This window comes from Papio anubis, chromosome 11 (genome assembly GCF_008728515.1).
Source record: "Papio anubis isolate 15944 chromosome 11, Panubis1.0, whole genome shotgun sequence".
Lineage (NCBI taxonomy): Eukaryota > Metazoa > Chordata > Mammalia > Primates > Cercopithecidae > Papio > Papio anubis.
In genome coordinates this window covers 66,758,079-66,778,984 of record NC_044986.1, presented here as the reverse complement: position 1 = coordinate 66,778,984, position 20,906 = coordinate 66,758,079, and the positions used below count along the sequence as shown (strand labels likewise).

The 20,906-nt window shown below is 48.8% G+C and overlaps 1 protein-coding gene and 1 pseudogene across 7 annotated transcripts in view; both read left to right on the top strand.

The window, feature by feature from the left end:
* LRRC20 (leucine rich repeat containing 20) overlaps positions 1 to 20,906 on the top strand; it is an 86,717-nt gene that overhangs the window by 61,381 nt on the left and 4,430 nt on the right. The window lies entirely within an intron of this gene.
* LOC101017397 lies at positions 17,874 to 19,288 on the top strand (annotated as a pseudogene). Its single transcript, XR_161640.4, has 2 exons — positions 17,874 to 18,359; positions 18,667 to 19,288. The product of XR_161640.4 is annotated as a non-histone chromosomal protein HMG-14 pseudogene (transcript).

The following is a 20,906-nucleotide window of genomic DNA, read 5'->3' as shown; positions in this document are numbered from 1 at the left end:
GGGCATGGAGTGTGGCATACAGCAGGCGCTCAGCTGGGTGGGAGCATTGTGTAGAGCGGGAATTCCAAAGCCTCGAAGCTCCTCTGAAATAAATGAGACAGGATAGGGCAGAGTTTTTCAAGTTGCATACTATGACCTGCTAGTGGATTGTTAAGTCAAGTCAGTGGGTTGAGAGCAACAACTTTTTAATGCAATAAAATAGAAAATGTCAGAGTACATCATCAAGTATCAAATGGTAGTTACTATGTTGTAACTTTTAATTTCAGTTTTACTATGTACATGCACAGATCTATCTCTCTCTCTCTCTCTATCTATCTATCTATTTATCTATCTATCTATCTATCTATCTATCTATCTGTCTGTCTCCTGGGACATGATGAAAAATGGTATTTCTTACTCTTAGTCATGATGAAAAAATATTGAAAGCCGCTCTTATGAGTTGTCCTGCAGAGATTTGGGGGTCTGTTCTCAGCCAACTCAGCCACCCGTCCTCCCCAGCTCATGCCCCAACCACATTATACAGCCTTCCTCCTCTCATCCCTCCCCTTCACCCACCCCGCATGGCCCGTGCTCTCAGTCTGGAAGTCTTTTCTCATGTCTTACCATTTTCTCTGCCTGTGGCCAAATCCCCTGGGTCTGAAGGTCTGGGCCCAGTTCAGGTGAAAGGGAAGCAGAGCAGGTCAAGGGGCTTCTCCCTTTCCCAGCTGACTCCCTGGCAGACACACAGCAACAGGTGTCTCCCGCCCAGATGAGAGGTTTCTGGGGTCCTTGGGGACTGGCCTGCCAGGACACAGTTATTTACTCTAGGCACTTGCAAGAGGAAGAAAAGGGTTCGTAGCTTAGAATATTTGTTCAGACAAGAGCCATTTATAAGTTTCTGGGATATGAGATAGTTGCTATATTTTTCAAATCAGAAAGTGGTGTATGGAAGTTTTTAAGTATTTATAAATAAGACCACCTGGGAAATGTCATCTCTGGAGAAGGAGAGGCTGCAGAGATGAATGAGATGCAAGTCTCGACCTCAAGTAGCTTACAGGTATTAGTGTCAGCAGACACTAGATGGCTAGATAGCACCTGGTCACAGGCATAGGGGAGGGCAGATGTGCCATGGAGAGCTAGGGAGAGGACTCTCAGTGGGAGGGTAGCTGTCCTTGTGTCCTTGTGGGAGGATTTCTAAGAGGTGGAGGCATGTAGTCTGAGTGATGACATGGGGACATGATTGGTGGGGGCAGTCAGCTCGTTCACCCCAGTAGCCGACACACATGACTTGAAGGTGGATGCGGGGCAGTGGGGCCTCACCACTTGCTCACTGGTACTTGGTGCTGCTTAGCAATTCAGTCCCGGAACATGTGAGGGTGAAGACAAACATCACATATTTGAGAGACTTCATTTTGCCCAGTAAGAGATATTATTTCAGTTAAGCTGGAATTTAACTTTCCATAACCCTCAGTTCTCTGTTTTTGTTTTTTTTTTTCCTATGCACCCACTGCTCCAGAGAATACACGAGATTAGAGGAAAACAAGTCTTCATTAAGAATTTAAGCTGGGGCCGGGCGCGGTGGCTCAAGCCTGTAATCCCAGCACTTTAGGAGGCCGAGACGGGCGGATCATGAGGTCAGGAGATCGAGACCATCCTGGCTAACACGGTGAAACCCTGTCTCTACTAAAAAATACAAAAAACTAGCCGGGCGAGGTGGCGGGCGCCTGTAGTCCCAGCTACACGGGAGGCTGAGGCAGAAGAATGGCGTAAACCTGGGAGGCGGAGCTTGCAGTGAGCTGCGATCCAGCCACTGCACTCCAGCCTGGGCGACAGAGTGAGACTCCGTCTCAAAAAAAAAAAAAAAAATAAAAAAAAATAAAAATAAAAAATGGGCATGGTGGCTCACACCTGTAATTCCAGCACTTTGGCAGGCCAAAGTGGGAGAATTGCCTGAGCCCAGGAGTTTGAGACCAACCTGGACAACATGGCAAAACCCATCTCTACAAAAAGTACAAAAATTAGCCGGGTGTGGTAGTGTGAACCTGTAGTTCCAGCTACTCGGGAGGCTGAGGTGGTAGGATCAATTGAGCCTGGGAGGTTGAGGTTGCAGTGAGCTGTGATTGCACCTCTGCACTCCAGCCTGGGCCACAAAGTGAGACCCTGTCTCAAAAAACTAAAACAAAAAAGAATTGATTAAATAGAATAACAACACTACAACACTTTTTTTTTTTTTCTTTGAGATGGGGTCTCGCTCTGTCACACAGGCTGGAGTGCAGTGGCATGATCTTGGCTCACTGCAACCTCGACTTTCCAGGCTCAAGTGATCCTCACACCTCAGCCTCTCAAGTAGCTGGAACCACAGGCGCACACCACCATGCCTGACTAATTTTTGTATTTTTGGTAGAGATGGGTTTTTGCCATGTTGCCCTGGCTGGTCTCAAATTCCTAAGCTCAAGTGATCTGCCTGCCTCGGCCTCCCAAAGTGCTGGGATTACAGGTGCGAGCCACTGTGCCCAGCCAACAGCACTTTTAAGAGGAAAAGTATCTGTGTCATATAGGATATTTTGGGCTGCATTTACTTAATTCTGTCTTTGTCCTGTTTCACCTCTTACTATCCCAGCCAATATTTCTCAAAGTGTGGTCCCAGGACCAGCAGCAGTAGCATTGCTAGAGAACTGGTTAGAAATGCACATTCCCTGGCCTCGCCGCAGACCTACATCAGAAACTCTAGGGAGGGGGCAGCAGTCTGTTGTAATACCCGCCCCCCGATGCCCCGCTTTCTGATTCACATGCATGCTGAAGCCTGAGGAGCTCTGCCTGGGCTTTCAGTTCTCAAAGTGGCATCCATAGGCCAGCAGCATGGGCATCCCGGAAGCCTGTTAGAAATGCAGAACCTTAGGTTTCACGTCATACCTCCTGAGTCAGAATCTGCACCTGAGCAAGAATCCCTGGTGATTTGTTTGTATAGTAAGTCCTCATTTAATAAGGACTGTGCCAACACCTGGCCTGCTGCCCATCCTATGGACCCACCAACCCTCAGTAGAATGGGGTCAGCAGGAAGTAGGGAATCTGGGCCGAAACAAATGCTTCTGGACTCAAAGCTCTGCCTCCTGCCAGGCCAGACAGTGGCATAGTGGGAGGCTTCAGACCTCCCAGCTTGCCAGGGAGGGTGCCTTGACCTGTCAGTGCCAGCTGCCCTCAGAACTTCCTCTGGGCTCATAAGGCAGATTGAAACATGGTCACAAAAGTCTTGTCAGTGTCCCCTGGGACTGCCTGCCTGTCTTCAGCCTGGATGACACAGAGAGGGAGACGCCTGACTAGGCCTGGGGGCTCACGCCTGTAATCCCAGCACTTTATGAGGCCAAGGCAGGAGGATCGCTTGAGGCCAGGAGTTCAAAACCAGCCTAAGCAACATAATGAGGCCCCCATCTCTACAAAAAAATTTTAAAAACCATTAGCCAGGCATGGTGGTACACACCTGTAGTCCCAACTACTCAGGAGACTGAAGCAAGAGGAGTACTTGAGCCCAGGAGTTCAAGGCTGCAATGAACTATGATTGCAACACTGTACTCCAGTCTGGGTGACAGAGGGAGACTTTGTCTCAACAACAACAACAACAATTAAAAAAGAAAAAAAGAAAAAAGAAAGGGAGACTCCCATGGTGAAAACAGAAGCTGAGGCAGGGCGCGGTGGCTCATGCCCGTAATCCCAGCACTTTAGGAGGCCGAGGCGGGCGGATCACGAGGTCAGGAGGTCGAGGCCATCCTGGCTAACACAGTGAAACCCCGTCTCTACTAAAGAATACAAAAAATTAGCGGGGCATAGTGGCGAGCGCCTATAGTCCCAGCTACTTGGGAGGCTGAGGCAGGAGAATGGCGTAAACCCGGGAGGCAGAGGTTGCAGTGAACCGAGATTGCACCACTGCGCTCCAACCTGGGCGACAGAGCAAGACTCCGTCTCAAAAAACAAAACAAAACAAAAACAGAAGCAGAAGCAGAAGCCAGGGCTCCCTCTTACACCTCCTTCTGCTTCTCTCCTGATGACTTGTGTCTCCCTGCGGGGTAGAGAGCCTCTGAATCAAACTCCGCTCAATCCTGACCACTTTCCACGTTCAACTCTTGCCTGTTCTCCCTTCCTTATCCTTGGCTTCTCAGAATTTTGTAGTAAGAAAGGCAAAGGTCTGAAGCCCCACACACAACATTAGCATGAGCAGGCCTCCTCCTCTCTGCGAATTCCTCATCTGCAGAGTGGGGAGGACAGTGCCACCCACTGGAATCGGGTCTGGAGGCAGCGTCACTGTGATCACCTCCTGCCTTAGCCCACCACCTGCCACTCAGCCCACCTGGAGTCCTGACCACATGCTGCCTGCTCACTCCTTGAAGGCCCTCTAACCCATGGGGCCACTTGTTGCATATACTTCTTGCATGCACCCAGGGGCCAGGACAGAGGAGCCAGAGGGCACTGTTCAGAGGTATAATGGAGGCTAGCCAATGGTTGCAGGGCCCAGGGCCAGAGGCAGCTGGCCAGGGAAGGTCTGCCATGTTGGCCTTCTGGAAGATTCTGAGTGTCCAGCCCCCAGCAGAGTTGTGGCGCACCCTCCCTGGTCCCCCAGAGCCCCCCCCCACCCCTCCTTCTCCCCATGCACACACCTGGAAGCATGCTGCTCTGTCATTTCAGGTCTCAGTCTCGGATCCCATTGTGGCTCACAGAGTAGGGACAAATAATTTCTGCAGAGAAGGTAACTGACAGGAGGAATCCCCCACTTACCACTATAAGGATGATGGAAAGGAGCTTGTGTGGGGAGGCTGCAGGTCTGTGTCTGAGTCCCAGCTTCAACACCATCTGTGTGAGGTCGATTAACTGGAAACAGAGACTGAGTTTCAAATCTGAAAAATAGGAAGATAGTCCTTACCTATATCCTCACAGCCCTCTCCAGAGGATAAGATGAAATTAATGCACACACCGCATTTTATAAAGCATAAAATCCTTCATGGACTTCAAGGGGATTGTTGATCCTCCCCCCATGTAAGTATCTGCATATGTAAAGGGGCCCCTCTACGTCCTGGTTGGTAGATCATGATGACTAACCTTCCCATGCCTGATACCTCCTGGTTATAAAGCGCCTTCCCCCACTGTGCTTCCCCTAATCTCCCAGACACCTGATCAGGAAGTGCAGGAAACAGAAACCATGTGGGCATTTTAAGTAAAAAGGGATTCATGGGGACTTAGGTTCTTACAAAAGCATGGGAGGCTTTGGCAGTGGCTGCAGGCTGGGCTGCCAACCGTTACTCTCAGAACACTGCTGATGAACCCTCCAGGTGAGTTATTCCCTCCCATAGTCAGGAATGGGAGAGCAGGAGGCCGCAGTGGAACTGGTGAGCTCATGTCATTCTGCAGGACTGCCAAGTAGGGATTGGGAGGCCAATGCAGGTGGCCTGGACCCTGGGATGCTAAGACAGAAACTCACACCCTATCCCCTCTGGGGCACTGACTGGCCGACCCTAACTGCAGGGGATCAAGGAAATGTGGGTTTATGTTTCCAGCAAGTTGTTCAATTTCTCAGTATCTCCATTTCCTTCTCTGGATGATACTGGATTAAATGAGTCATATATGCAGTGTACTTCGAACCATGCTGACATGCAGTGAGCTCTCTGTATGGTGGTAGTTGCTCTCTAAGAATGTAAGGGGCAGCTCAGATGAGGGCTTGTGGAATGTAATCATGGTCTGTTAGAGTTGGGCAAGACCTCAATGAGTTGGGCAAGATCTCAGAGTGACCCTGGTGTAGCATGGAAAGATTAGAGCCAGTAACTGGCCAGTACAGAATGGCAGGCTGGCTGCAACGGACTGACAGTGCTGGGGTGGCAGGGGATCCTTCCTCCTTCCCTCCCTCCCTGTCTTCCTTACCACATCGGTAAAAGGGATTCGAGATGGCCACTTAGTATCTGGAAGAGGGAGCAATCATGATGCACAGCCTTCAAGCCTGACAAGGATTGGACTAGGCAGGGACCCTCTGGGTTGGCACATCTGGGAGGACAAAGTCAAACCTGTGGCACTTCTTTCCTGCCCCTGGATCTGGGGCTCCACGCCCATCTGGAGGGATGTTGATTTGTCCCCTCCCTGGGTGTGGAGTTTGGATTGCTCCCTGAGCACAGCCAGCTTCCCGGAGTCTGAGCCTTGCCCCGACCCCTGTGCGCTGAGTATCACAAGTCCCATGAAAGAATAACTTGCCCTCTGAGGTGGTAGCTTCTTGTCTGCATGCCCAGCAGCTTCATGCCTTCTGCCCTGCACACCCTTGCTTGGTGTATGCAGAGCTCTGAGTTGTACTCACAAGCATCAAGCAGTAGGTGCAGGCATCGATCGTGTTAGCCAGCACTTAGGAGGTGGTCGTTAGACAAACAGTGCAGGCAGCGCTTGCTGGCTGTGCAGCCGCACTGAGGGAGAGGTTGGGATTAAACAAACAGGTGTCAACAGCAATTAGTGCAAATTAGACGTGGCCTTCAGACACGAGAGTGCAGGAAGCTCCTGTTTGCAGCCCCTGCCCCACTTGTGTTCACCCGCAGGGAAGTAGCAAGCCACACACTTGGTCTTTGCCCAAATGGCATTCTCTGTGCCAACCACTGTGTGGTGAAACCTGGGTGAACCAAAACCTCCAGCTGTCCAGGGTACTGTTGGTGCTCTGCTGATAGCACACAGGCCAACAGCAAGAAGTTCTTTGACCCTTGTTTAAAACACAAGAAAAGGGCCGGGCGCAGTGGCTCATGCCTGTAATCCCAGGACTTTGGGAGGCTGAGGTGGGTGGATCACTTGTGGTCAGGAGTTTGAGATTGACCTGGCTGACGTGGTGAAACCCCGTCTCTACTAAAAATACAAAAATTAGCCAGGCGTGGTGGCGTGTACCTGTAGTCCCAGCTACTCGGGAGGCTGAGGCAGGAAAATTGCTTGAACCCAGGAAGCAGAGGTTGCAGTTAGCCAAGATTGCACCACAGCACTCCAGCCTGGGTGACAGAGTGAGACTGTGTCTCAAAAGAAAAAAATAAATTAAATTAAATTAAAAAATAAAACACAACAAAAGACTTCCAGGCTGCATTTACTGCCACTCTCCACTACTGCCTGTCCCTGTCTCTGTCCAGAGTGCTGGAGAGCCGCCTGATGCCCTGGATCTCCAAGCCCAGCCTTGCAAGGATGCCTTATCCAAAGAATAAAAGGCTTGTGGGGATATGGACATGGGCATGTAACCATAATGGGTTTGTTGCCTGATGCACTCAGCAAGTCAGTACGCCAAGACACTGGGTTGCAGCAGAGAAAGAGGTTTAATCATAGAGTCACTGAATGAAGACATGAGAGGATACCTCAAATCTGTCACCCCAAGGAGTTTGGAATTAGAGTTTTTAACAGTTTGGGAGTGGGCCGAAGCATGGAGATCATTAATGGGTGGAAGAGTGCAGGGTGAGGTCATGGGACAGGGAGAGGAAGCAGCTGTGCTTTCATGCTGATACTGATCCTCTGTGGGGGTTTCCAGACTGGTTGCTGGAACTGGGGATCTGAAAAACATCTTAAGCTATCCTGCAGCAAAAGCTCATGATTCTAATGTCACTGATCCTGTCTATAGGAACAACAGGGACATGAATCGATTTATAAACAATCTTTGGACCCTAATGTCAGAAATCCTATCTACAGGAACAACTGAGATACACATGGTCAGGATCTTGTGCTGTGTGACTTCCAGCAACAAGGAAGTGGGCCAAAGTACAGCCCGATTAATGCTTAATTATAACTGTATTTCAGTCCAGAATGTGGCATGCAATTTTTGTCAACACTCTGGGGACACTTTTAAATTTAGGCATTTGGGAAATGTTCCTTCATTCACCAGTTGCTGTTTTTAACTAAGTGATTTACTTTGTGCTGGAGCTGAGCTACACCGAGCTCGAGACACAAATAGAACAAACACACTCCCTGCTCTCACAGAGCTCCTGGCGTTGTCCCGTGTGCTAGTGACCATTTGCTGCACACCCAGCTCTTCTCTAAGCACTTTCCAAGGATGCTCTTATTTAATCCTCATGACAACTTTATGAGGCAGATACTATTATTCTCCTCAGGTGAGGAAACCAAGGCACAGGGAGATTAAATAACTTGGCCAAGGTCACTCCATCTGAGCCAGGATTCCAACCCAAGTAGTCTTGCTGCAGACTATTCAGGACAGTGCTTTGCATAGGGAGAGATTTTTGCACATAGCTATAGGGGGATAGAAAGCCACAGGAACATTATGGCTGAAGTGCATAACTTTGGTTGGAAGGAAACCCTTTTGGGGTGGAGAGAACAGTGTAAGGTAATGAGGCAGGTTTCCCTAGACCAGGTAGGCAGTCAGCCCCACTCCTGCTAGCTTTGGTCAACTCTGCAAGTCGGGGGAGGGTGGCACCCAGAATAGAAGTACTGTGCAAAAATATTCACCAGATTCTCTTATTAATCTTCACTGAGAAGACCAGTGGTGCTCAGACTAGCTGTGCATTCAAATCATTGGGCAGGCTTTTAAAACTCCATGTCCTGACCACACCCCATGCCGATTAAATCAGAGTCTCTGATGGTGGGATTCAGGCTTCATGATTTTTTAAAGCTGTCAATGTAGTTGCCCAGTGGTTTCTTCTTGCCTGCTGCCCAGGAAAGCCAATTCACTGAGAACAGCAGGTTTCGCAGCAAAGAAAGAGTTTAATAATCACAGGGCCAGCCAAGCCAGAGGATGGGAGAGAAATCTCAAATCAGCCTTCTTGAGAATTTAGAGGTTAGAATTTTTCAAGGATAGTTTGTCAGGCAGGAGGCTAGGGAAAGGGGAATGCTGACTGGTTGGGTTGGGGATAAAGTCATAGGAGGTTGAAGCTGTCTTCTTGCGCTGAGTCAGTTCCTGGGTGCAAGACCAGCTAAGCCAGTTTCTTGGTATGGGTTACTGGTTGATATGGTTTGGCTGTGTCCCCACCCAAATCTCATCTTGAATTGTAGCTCCCATAATTCCCATGTGTTATGAGAGGGAGCCGGTGGGACATGATTGAATCATGGGGTGGTTTCCCCCGTACATTCTCGTGCTAGTGAATAAGTCTCACGAGATTTGATGGTTTTATAAGGGGTTTCCCCTTTCACTTGGCTCTCATTCTGTCTTGCCTGCTACCATGTAAGACATGCCTTTCACCTTCTGCCATGATTGTGAGTCCCTTAAACCGCTTTTTCTTTATACGTTACCCAGCCTTTGGTATGTCTTTATCAGCAGCCTGAAAATGGACTAATACACCGGTCCAGGTGGTGCCGGCTGGTTTATCAGAATGCAGACTCTGAAAGATACCTCAAACACCAATCATAGGTTTTACACTTGTGATGTTATCTGTAGCAGCAGTCGGCGAGGTTAGGAATCTTGTGACCCTGGCCACACGACTTCTGAACCATAATGCTAACCTTGTGCCTAACTTGTTAGTTTTACAAAGGTGGTCCCTGAGCAAGGAGGGAGTTAGTTTTGGGAAGAGACTGTTATTGTTCTTGTTTTAAGGTTAAACTACAAAGAAATTCCTCCCATAGTTAGCTTGGCTTACGCTCAAGAATGATCAAGGACAGCTTGTGAGGTTAGAAGCAAGATGGAGTCCGCTATGTCAGATTTCTCTCCCTGTCATAACTTTTGCAGAGGCAGCTTTATCCAGATGATTCCAGTGTTCAGGCTAGATAGAACCACTGAGCTAGACCAGAACTTCCGATGAACGCTTCTGCCCCAGGTATGCACCACCAACTCCGAGGCAGGGAACACAGGCACATGGAAGGGGACAGCAAAATTGTCATTCTTTTCTGAGGCTCTTCCCAGAGCACCTTAACCAAAGCAGAGGAACTGAGAGAGCCCTGAGAGCAGCCTGTGGGAGGGCACAGGCCTTCCAGTGGCCGGAGTGCAGAAGGGAGGAGGAGGGAGAGTGCAGAGGGCAGGGAGGATAAATGTCAGGTATGGGCTCACTCAGCAGTTTCAGCTGCTTATTTGGCTGTCTCCAGAGTGGCCAGTAAGAAGACTGAGTCATTTCTGCAAAGAACTGTTATGATCTGGCTTTGATTGCATGTTAGATCAGGGTGCAGGGGAGTCTTTGGAGGGAAAGGCTGTGGTGGGTGGCCCCCTCGATGCCCATTAGCCCACCCTTGCTGGCTAGCCTGGGGCACAGAGGAGGAATCAAAGCCAAGGGTTTTTCTCCTTTGCTTTTCTTTCCCTGCAGCTCATACTTAAGGACAGAAAAATGTCTCTAGGTTTATTAGTAGATTCTTTTTTTTTTTTTTTTTTGAGACGGAGTCTCGCTCTGTCACCCAGGCTGGAGTGCAGTGGCCGGATCTCAGCTCACTGCAAGCTCTGCCTCCCGGGTTTAGCCATTCTCCTGCCTCAGCCTCCCGAGTAGCTGGGACTACAGGCGCCTGCCACTTCGCCCGGCTAGTTTTTTAGTAGAGACAGGGTTTCACCGTGTTAGCCAGGATGGTCTCGATCTCCTGACCTCGTGATCCGCCCGTCTCGGCCTCCCAAAGTGCTGGGATTACAGGCTTGATATTAGTAGATTCTTAAAACATCCTTTGCTTCCCATCCTGTCAATGGGCGTGCCCACCATACTTCCTGCACCTCACTAGCCCCCTCCTCCCTGGAGAGCACCGATGGTCCCACCCCACAGACCATGAGGTGGAAGGATGGTCTTAAAGATGAAAGGTTGAGGTTCAGAGACATGAAGGGGCTTGCCCGAGGGTGCACAACTTTAAATGGCAGTGCCAAAATTAGGGCCTGTGTCCCTGGCCCTTTTCACCCTGCCAAATGGCCCTTCATCAGCAGGAGACTCAGAACTCCAGTCTACCTGCAGTGTAGCTTTTTCTGCAGGCTAGAAGTCAGCCTGCAGGATTGTCAAGGCTGTGCAGTGTGCTCCTGGCTCTCTGAGGGCTGGAGCTGTACTATTTCCATTTACTCTGGCCCCACCCCTGCCAGGATGCCCAGTCCAGGGCCCTGTGGAGGTAGGGAAAGCTCAGCCCCTGTACCCACCTGACTCTGCCCAGCAGGGTGTGGTGGAGTGGTCTGAGAGGTGTGTGTGTGTGACCCCAGAGCCTTCTTGTTGCGGCATGACCCCCTGTCTCCGCCAGGTTACCACAGTCTGCTTGCTTATCTCTTGTGGCATTTTGAGAGGGGGTGTGCAGCTCAGCACAGCACAGCAGGGCGGCCTTGATCTTGGTTGTTTTTGTATCCAAGCACTAGAGCTGCCTTGAGGCTGAGATGTGGGGCCAGGGCTGGCCTAGATTCTCCAGCAATGCTAGAATCAGAGGCCAGCCAGCAGTTCTGGTTACCTCTGTGCTAGGCACTCACCGCCCTTGACACTTCCCCAGGTCCTGACCCCCTCCTTCTGACAGGGTGCCACTGTGGACGCCACACTGGACCAGGAGAGAGCTCTGGAGCCATCATTTGTAATCATCCTGCTTCTCAGTCAGTTCCACTGATGTGAATCAAGTTTACCCATCAATATTGCTAACAGTTAGTGAGATGGGGGCAAGGTGACCTCAGGGAAGTAATTTTCTGTAAACACTGCCCACTCTGCTTCTACTACTATTGATTACTCTAAACTTCCCACAGACATAGGTGGGAGTCCAGGGTTGCTGTCTGCAGTGGGAGGACGGCCAGGCAGTGCATAGTTTAATTCTGCTTGAGGTTTTCACCCTGCTATAGGCCACTGAGTCCTTGACTTTAGTCCCCACCTAAGACATGAAGCCTTGCAACAGAAGCCCATATACTTGGAGGCCATGGGAAAGTTAAAGGAACATTCCTCTGGCTTCATAAAAGGATTCTAGAACCTCACATCCTACATTCTACAGTCATAGGCTGAAAGAGATGGAAGTAACCCCAGAATACCCTGTAGACTCAAAGCCTCTCATTATCTGGAATAGTGGAATGTTGGGGGCCGAGTGCAGTGGCTCAAGCCTGTAATACCAGCACTTTGGGAGGCCGAGGCAGGCGGATCACTTGAGGTCAGGAGTTCGAGACCAGCCTGGCCAATATGGTGAAACCCCATCTTTACTAAAAATGCAAAAATTAGCTGGGTGTGGTGGCATGCGCCTGTAATCCCAGCTACTAGGGAGGCTGAGGCGGGAGAATCACTTGAACCCAGGAGGCGGAGGTTGCAGTGAGCCAAGATCACGCTACTGCACTCCAGCCTGGGCAACAGAGCAAGACTGTCTCAAAAAACAAAAACAAACAAAAAAGTGGAACTTTGAAAACAACCTGGATGTCCAACAATAGGAACAGGAGCCAAAGTGGTACATCCATCCCACGGACTATGATGCAGCCATAGAAAGTCACCAATTTGTAACCTGAAAAGATATTTATGGCACGTCATGAAGAGCAGCATGCCATGACATGCTATCCAAGAGGCCATTTGGAAATACATATATGTGTGAGTGTATATACACACATACACAAACACATTAAACATTGGGGAAGGCCATATACCAAGACATTAATAGTGATTCATTCTAGATGATGGGACGTGATGATTTTACTTTTGTTCATCAATATCTTCGCATTTTCTAAATTAGATTACTAGTGTCAAAGGGGAAGACTAGGGTAAGTGTTTTATCATAGCCTTGGTCCACAGAGGCCTGGCCCTGACTGGCAAATGTGCACAGAATGGGTGAGGCCAGGGAATGGGCCCCAACTCTTGAGTGTAGCTGTGGTCACAGAGCTGATTAAGCAGCATTGATGGTGGATCTGCTGTTTGCCCAGCTCAGGGTGGTCTCAGCCTGAAGGGACTCATGGTCTAGTTCAGAAGGTTAGACATTCATTCATCCAACAGATATGGAGCACCCCATGAGCACTGTGCTTTGTGTCACATTTACAGGAGTGAACAGACATATTCACAGGTTGCAGAGCATGGTGCATGACATGACTGTGGTATAAAGAAAGTGTTAAGAGAGTTTGGAGGGGGATGAAGGGGAGTGGCAAAGGAAGCAGCCTTTGAGCTGGGATTTGGGGAGAAGCAGGACGTGGTGAGTGGTGATGGGAGCACAGCCCATGGTACTGAAAGTAAAGCTGAGGTCCCTTTCCTCTCCAGGTACAACAGAGTCCAGAGACCACTGTGCTGTCTAGCCTCGGGACATTTATTTAACTTCTCCAAGCCTCAGTTTCCACATCCACAAAATGCAGATCATTTCATATTCTCTGCAGCCTCCGGCGATCTCCCTCTCTTGTCAGGATGCTGTGAGCATAAACGATCTTTCAGCTTTATCTAGAAACTCCCAGTTGCCTTCTTGGGCTTGTCACTTGTGAGCTTGACTGCTCTGATGTGTTGGTTCTGCCAGCTTTGGCATGTTTGATGGTCCCATCGCTCCTTCCTCTAAGCTGCTCAAATGACTTTTGCAGTTAAATTAGGGGAAAGAGCTATACCTAATCCCTGCTCTGTGCCTGTGAAAGCTATTACTGGCCTTTAGCAGGGTGGTTCAGAAAATGCCACAGACCCCGGAGAGGCCAGCTCTGTGGCAGACGTGGAAACAACAAGCTGAGACCCCGGCAGTGCTGCTCCCACTAGGCCTGGAGTCACGGGGATGTGTTCCAGGGCTGGGCTGCAGCGGGTCTTCCTGCCATGCCCAGCAAGCCTGTGGCAGCAGCATGACAGGGGGACCCCCCTCCCACCCTCAGAAGTACTAGCCACTGTGGGGGCCACTGGCCTTCCCAGCTGAGGGACAGAGGAGACACGGAGTCCAGAGTGGGGAGGGTCCTTAGCAAGCCCCTGTTCAGCCTCCTCTGGAGAAACTGGGGCAGGATGAGTGGTCTTCAGTAGCAGATGGGAAGAAGGGGTGACAGCAGCTCTGAGCCCCCATTTCTCAAGTGGGAATATCTTGACAACTGAGGTTGTGATCTCAGCCCAGGCTCCAGCCCTTACTGAATTGCTCAGTGAAACTTGCCTGTCATTGTTATCTTCTGGGGGCCAGGGGCCAGTGCAAGGAGACCAGGTTCTGGTCTTGGCCTTGCCCCTCTGTGTTGTGGGTTGAAGTGTATGGGCTCTGGGATCAGGAACTGTCCTGCCTTCACCACTTACTGGCGTGGGGACCTTGGGCATCAAGAAACTGGGAATCAAGTTTTCTTACCTGAGAAATGGGTCATTGTGAGGAACTGTCTAGCGTAGGGCCTCAAACATCGGTTCCCAGAAGCAGCCCCCTTTGCTGGGCCCATTTAGACAAAGGTGCTACACCTCCTTGCACCTTGATTTCCTTCTGTGTCCAATGGAGGTTGATGCCCCATGAAATAAAAGCCAAGTGCGAGGGGTGTTTCTTATTCTGGGTGATCGGGGCACAGGGGATGGCATCTGTACCCCTGCCCACGCTGCTGGCTGTGCCGCTGGGGAATGGCTGCGACAGAGCTGCTGAATGTGGAGATGCGCAAGAGTCCAAGGAATTAGCCCTTTTCTTCCCGGCCATTATTAGTAGGGAAAATGGGTGCCCTGCTTGAAAGAAGAGATTCAAGAACTACCATACGCAGCACCTTTCTTTAGCCCCCACACCCTGCAAGAGGCCGGGACGAGTGAGGCCAGGCTGCTGGCAGCTGTGTGATGTGACATTTGCACCCGCATGAGCTCCAGAGGAAGCGAAGGAGGTGAGTGGGTACTCCTATCACTTGTTTTTGCTTTTCCTCTTCTCCGAGGAGTCACGGCTGCTTATAACCCTGCCTTCTGAAAACAGCCTGTCTCTGCGTCTTTTCCTGCCTGAGCCTCCATTTGCCGTGGAGTCCCGGCCTCTCCCACCCCTCCTTGCTGGCTCGCTCACCGGTCACATGGTTCCTGCTCCAGGCAGGTGATGACCAGCACCCCCTCCCCACCCCAGCTGCCCTATAGCCAGTCTTCTTATTGGGGACAGAGCTCCCTGTGACCCCAGCATTCAAGGCCATGGACTGGGCCCCTGGTCTCATACACAGAGCCTGCCTTCAGGGAACTGAGAGGCCAGGTCACCCCAGAGTCTAAAGGTGGGCGAGCTCCTCCTGTTAGGGAATCTGGCTGCCTGTTTATGGGGCCTGGGGACTCCTACATAGCGCTTCTCTGTGGCCAAGAATCTTCTCCGTCTCTGTGTCAGCCCTGCCACCCACTGGCTGGGTGACCCCAGGCAAAATTACTTCCTCCCACTGAGCCTGGGTTTTCCCAACTCTCAGGACCCTCCTACCTCCCGTGGTCTCTCTGCCGTGATCTGTACAGCTTCTTGTCAGTGGCCCATGAATATGAGTGTGTCCAGGAACTTTCTAGTTGGTGCTCTCAGTGGAGGCCAAATCTGGGGCTTTGGCCTTCTATGAGTGGTGGTGAGGGGCTCCGGGAGCCGTAGTGCTTTCAGGAGACATCTGAGGCTCAACCCTCGTTCCTTTCTATGTGAGCCGACATCCGGGTTATCTCGGTGGTGAACTCAGGCTTGAGACTCTGCTGGCCAAACTCTGTGGGCTTATCCCCAGCGATCTGGGCTGCTGCTCAGCAGATGCAGGCCCCAGACCAGTGACAGGGAGCAGGGAACCTGCACTAGCTGGACACATGTTGCTGGAGCACTGTGCTGTTGTACTGCATGCAGGCGTCTTGTCAACTTCTGGGGCCTCTGTGCAAGGTGGGCAGTATGACCCCATTTTACAGGTGAGAAAGCTCAAGTACAGGGATCCTGCCTGAGGCACCACAGTCACTGGAAAGCTGGGCGTATCCTTCTGACTCCAGAGCTTGTTTATCTTAATAACCACCACCCATCCATTCCCAACACGAAGCGAAGGATCTGGGGCCTTTGCCTAAAGAAGGTGGTGGTGTTTTCTAAGCTTCAGGCTTCAGAAGTGTCATGAACAAGAAGGGATAGGTTTGTTCTGTGCTGTGACCCACAGCAGAACAAGGAGGCCTGGAAGATTCCAGATGCAATTTGAGAACATCTCCAGGAAACTCTCTCAGGACAGGTCAGCAGCCTCTTTGAAAGCCTTTGTCGGGATAGGAAACAGGATAGGAAGCTCCTGGGAGATTCAACAGGAATTCTAGAGAGCAGGTAGTGGATGTATATACACATATTCTTTGACAGAGCAATCAGTCCTGCTCCTGGGCATACATCCAAAGACTTCCCACACTGGCTCCTAAGGACAGATAGAGGCCTGGGTGTCGTCGCTGGCAGAGTAGAGAGGTAGAGTGTGGTGGGTAAACAGCATGATATATTAAGCAGCAGTCAAAAGCAGATGGATTAGATGTGCACAGTCCTCGTGCATGGAATGTAAAACATGGCTTAGTCAGTCACACTTACTATTGGGCACTAATACTCTTCCCCATTGAAAGGAACCAGGACTTCTTGGAGAAGTGGCTGATTCCAGGGCTGGGAACAGGGAAGACTCAAGACATGTCTTCCTAGAAAGTCAGGCAGCGCATCCAGAAAGTGCTGGAGCCATGTCAAAAGATACAGGAGCCAGGCCAAAGGGGCTCCCACTTGTCAAATCTGGACAATTTGAGCATCAGGATAATGAAGTCCAATAATGAATTATAAATCACTAGAAACATAGGAGTCTATATTGATAATAGATAAGTGGAAGAGAAGTAGAATGCTGAGGGCTGTTAACATTGGGAAATCATTTTGCAGCCATCACAAAGGTCAGGTCAGGTGAGAATCTTTAGTGGATGCTAAGTCTAAGGGTGATGAATGCTAAATGTTGGTGAGAACCAGCATTTAGGATATTTGCACGCTCTTAAGATGTGTCCCCACAGACTTCTTGTTAGTTGCAAGGGAGAAAAAAAAATAGTAATTTTATAGTGGAGAAGCAAGTTACACATTGATCAAGTGATCAAATGAACAGTAAAGATGAACTTGGTGTGCCTCTGATGTGATACCCCAGGAAGGACATGCATCTGTGCAGTCTTCAGCTGAGGTTGCGAAGTCTTGGTCGAATCGTGAAGAAACACCAGACAAACACAAAATGAGGAACTTTTAAAAAGGGAAGGGGGTAGTGCACTACTCCTCCAATGTCAATGTCATAAAAGACAAAGGGGCCTAAAGAGTTAGAAGTAAATGTAATCCTTGATTCCAGACTGGGTCTGGTACTAGAGGGGGAAGTGCTGTACAGGATGTTAGGGCATCTGACCACACTGAACTGTGGGCCATGGGTTTAGATACACATTCTATCAATGTGTGAACACCTGGAATCCTTAACTGCACTGTGGTTATGTAAGAGAATGTCCCAGTTCCTAGGAAATACACCCTGAGGGCCATGATGTATGTATGGTACACTCAAATGATTCAGAAAAACTGTGTGTGTGTGTGTAGAGAGAGAGAGAAAATGCATGCACAAATGATAGAGCAAATAGGATAAAATGATAATAATTGGCGAATCTAGGCTGGGCATGGTGGCTCACGCCTATAATCCCAGCACTTTGGGAGGCAGAGGTGGGCGGATCACGAGGTCGGGAGATTGAGACCATCCTGGCTAACATGGTAAAAACCTGTCTCTACTAAAAATATTAAAAATTAGCCGGGCATGGTGGCACGCACCTGTAGTCCCAGCTACTCTTGAGGCTGAGGCAGGAGAATTGTTTGAACCCGGGAGGTGGAGGTTTCAGTGAGCTGAGATCACACCACTGCACTCCAGCCTGGGCGACAGAGTGAGACTCCATCTCAAGAAAAAAAAAAAAAAAGGCGAATCTAGCTAAAGGTCATCTGGTATTTTTGCTACTGTTTTTATTTTTAGTTTTGGAACATTTTATACATTTGAAATTATTTCCAAATGAAAAAGGAAAGGAGGAAGAGACTTAAGACAATAATATTCAACTTTTCTGAGTAAAAAAAGTTTAAAGGGGAGGAGTGGCAGCGGCCAGGCAGCCCAGTTTCGCGAAGGCTCTCAGTGTGCTGCGGCCCACAGGCACCCAGCACGTGCCTTCCCCGCCGCCGGGATGCTCAAGAGGAAGGTCAGCTCCACCGAAGGGGCCACCAAGGAAGAGCCCAAGAGGAGATTGGCGAGGTTGTCAGCTAAACCTCCTGCCAAAGTGGAAGCGAAGCCGAAAAAGGCAGCAGCGAAGGATAAATCTTCAGACAAAAAAGTGCAAACAAAAGGGAAAAGGGGAGCAAAGGGAAAACAGGCCGAAGTGGCTAACCAAGAAACTAAAGAAGATTTACCTGCAGAAAACGGGGAAACGAAAACTGAGGAGAGTCCAGCCTCTGATGAAGCAGGAGAGAAAGAAGCCAAGTCTGATTCATACCATGTCTTACCAGTGGTCCCTGTCTCCCTTCTTGTACAATCCAGAGGAATATCTTTATCAATGATTTTGTAAATGCAAGTTTTTTAGTAGCTCTAGAAACATTTTTAAGAAGGAGGGAATCCCACCTCATCCCATTTTTTAAGTGTAAATGCTTTTTTTAAAGAGGTGAAATCGGACGGGCGCGGTGGCTCAAGCCTGTAATCCCAGCACTTTGGGAGGCCGAGACGGACAGATCATGAGATCAGGAGATCGAGACCATCCTGGCTAACACAGTGAAACCCCATCTCTACTAAAAATACAAAAAACTAGCCGGGCGAGGTGGCGGGCACCTGTAGTCCCAGCTACTTGGGAGGCTGAGGCAGGAGAATGGCGTGAACCCGGGAGGCGGAGCTTGCAGTGAGCTGAGATCGGGCCACTGCACTTCAGCCTGGGCGACAGAGCGAGACTCCGTCTAAAAAAAAAAAAAAAAGAGGTGAAGTCATTTGCTGGTTGTTTATTTTTTGGTACAACCAGAAAATAGTGTGGGATATTGAATTATGGGAGGCTTTGACTGTCTTGGGTGTCGGCTTAACATTCCATAGATGGGGGGTTAGTTTTTATATCCTATAATACAAAGCATATTAAATGGCAATATGGAGTCAGTCCCGCATTTAATGTCTTGAACATTTTATTTTACTTCTATTCTCATGTTTTTTGGTAGAATTGTTTCCAAAAGAAAACCACTCCTTGATCATGGCGTTCCCTGTCAGAATTGTGTGCACTCTGTAACATCTTTGGTTGTGGTAGTCCTGTTTTCCTAATAACTTTGTTACTGTGCTGTGAAAGATTACAGATTTGAATATGTAGTGTACATGCTATTCAGTTGTGAACTGATGGGCCATATGTAACAGCTGACCAACATGTGAAGATGCTGGTACTTGATAGCCTCTTAAGGAAAATTTGCTTCCAAATTTTAAGCTGGAAAGTCACTGGAATAACTTTAAAAAAGAATTACAATACATGGCTTTTTAGAATTTCGTTACATATGTTAAGAATTGTGTACAAATTGAAATGTCTGTACTGATCCTCAACCAATAAAATCTCAATTATGAAAACAAACAAAAAAAAAGTTTAAGACTTTCTGAAACTGAAAGTCCTAAAGACATTTGAGTAAAAGCCTGGCCCATGCTATGTAGTTCCATTTATATGACGTTCAGGAATAGACCAAATTAATGAAGAAGAAGATCAGGGGTATAAACTGGAAAGGGGCACAAAGGAACCCTATTGGGGGTTCTTGAATGTTTTCTATTTTTATCTGGGTGGGGGTCACATACATCTGCATATATATCCGGAAGAATGGAAAGCAGGGTCTCGAAGAGATATTGGTGCACTCCTGTTCTTGGCAGCATTGTTCATCATAGCCAAGTGATGGGAGCGACCCAAGTGACCATTGACGGGTGAACCTCAAGGTTTGTTCGTGTTATGACATGTGTCTGAAGTTTCTTCCTTTTTATTCTTCATTTATTTACACGGAGTTTAGCTCTTGTTGCCCAGGCTGCTGTGCAATGGTGCAATCTCAGCTCACTGCAACCTCCACCTCCAAGGTTCAAGTGATTCTCCTGCCTCAGCCTCCCAAGTAGCTGGGATTACAGGCATGTGCCACCACACCTGGCTAATTTTTTGTATTTAGTAGAGACGGGGTTTCACCGTGTTGGTCAGGCTGGTCTTGAACTCCTGACCTCAGGTGATCCACCCGCCTTGGCCGCCCAAAGTGCTGGGATTACAGGTGTGAGCCACTGCGCCTGGCGTTTCTGACTTTTTAAGGCTGAATAATCCTGCCTTATCAATGCCACATGCCATAACATGGATGAGCCTTGAGGACATTATGCTCAGCGGCATAAGCCCATCACAAAAGGCAAATACTATATGATTCCACTTTTATGAGGTACCCAGGGTAGTCAAATTCATAGAGACAGAAAGTAGAGTGGTGGTTGCCAGGTGCTGGGAGGAGGGAGGGATAGGGAGTTTTTGTTTAAATGGGTATAGAGTTTCAGTTTTGCAAGATCGAGTTCTGGAGATTGGTTGTACGACAATGTGAATGTATTCATGCTGCTGTACTGTACACCTAAAAATGGTTAGGATGGTAAATGTATTTGTATTTTACCACAGTTAAAAATAAATTTTAAAAAAGATTGTTATTGGTGCTTAGTAAAATATATATATGTATATATGTAATATACATTATATATAATATATATTATATGTGTGTAATATATAAAATATATATTATAAATATATATTATATATGTAATATATATTATATCTATATAGAAGTGGCCTGAGATCTATATAGTACAGTACCATTTGCCTAAAGTAAAATATGTGCATAATATCCACCAGTGTGTTTTAAAATTAACAACAAAACAACCACAGAAACAAAAACCCCCCAACTCTGGGCAATGTTTTGTGCCCAGGAGAGGACAGGGGCTGGCTCTTGCCATCACTATCGGCCTGAGGTTTTGCAGGACTCCATGGGATGAGGTCTGGCCCCGTCCTGTGCTAGGGTGGGAGGTTCTATGGGATCTGGCTGCTCACAGAGTTGGATCAGGGAAGAGCAGATGCAGCCAGAGCCTCAGTCTGGATAGGGCATGCATCGAGGGCAAGCATCCTAATCTTGTCTGAGTGATCTTAAAGGTTAGGTGGGAGGAACTATAACAGGTTACCAAGTATTAA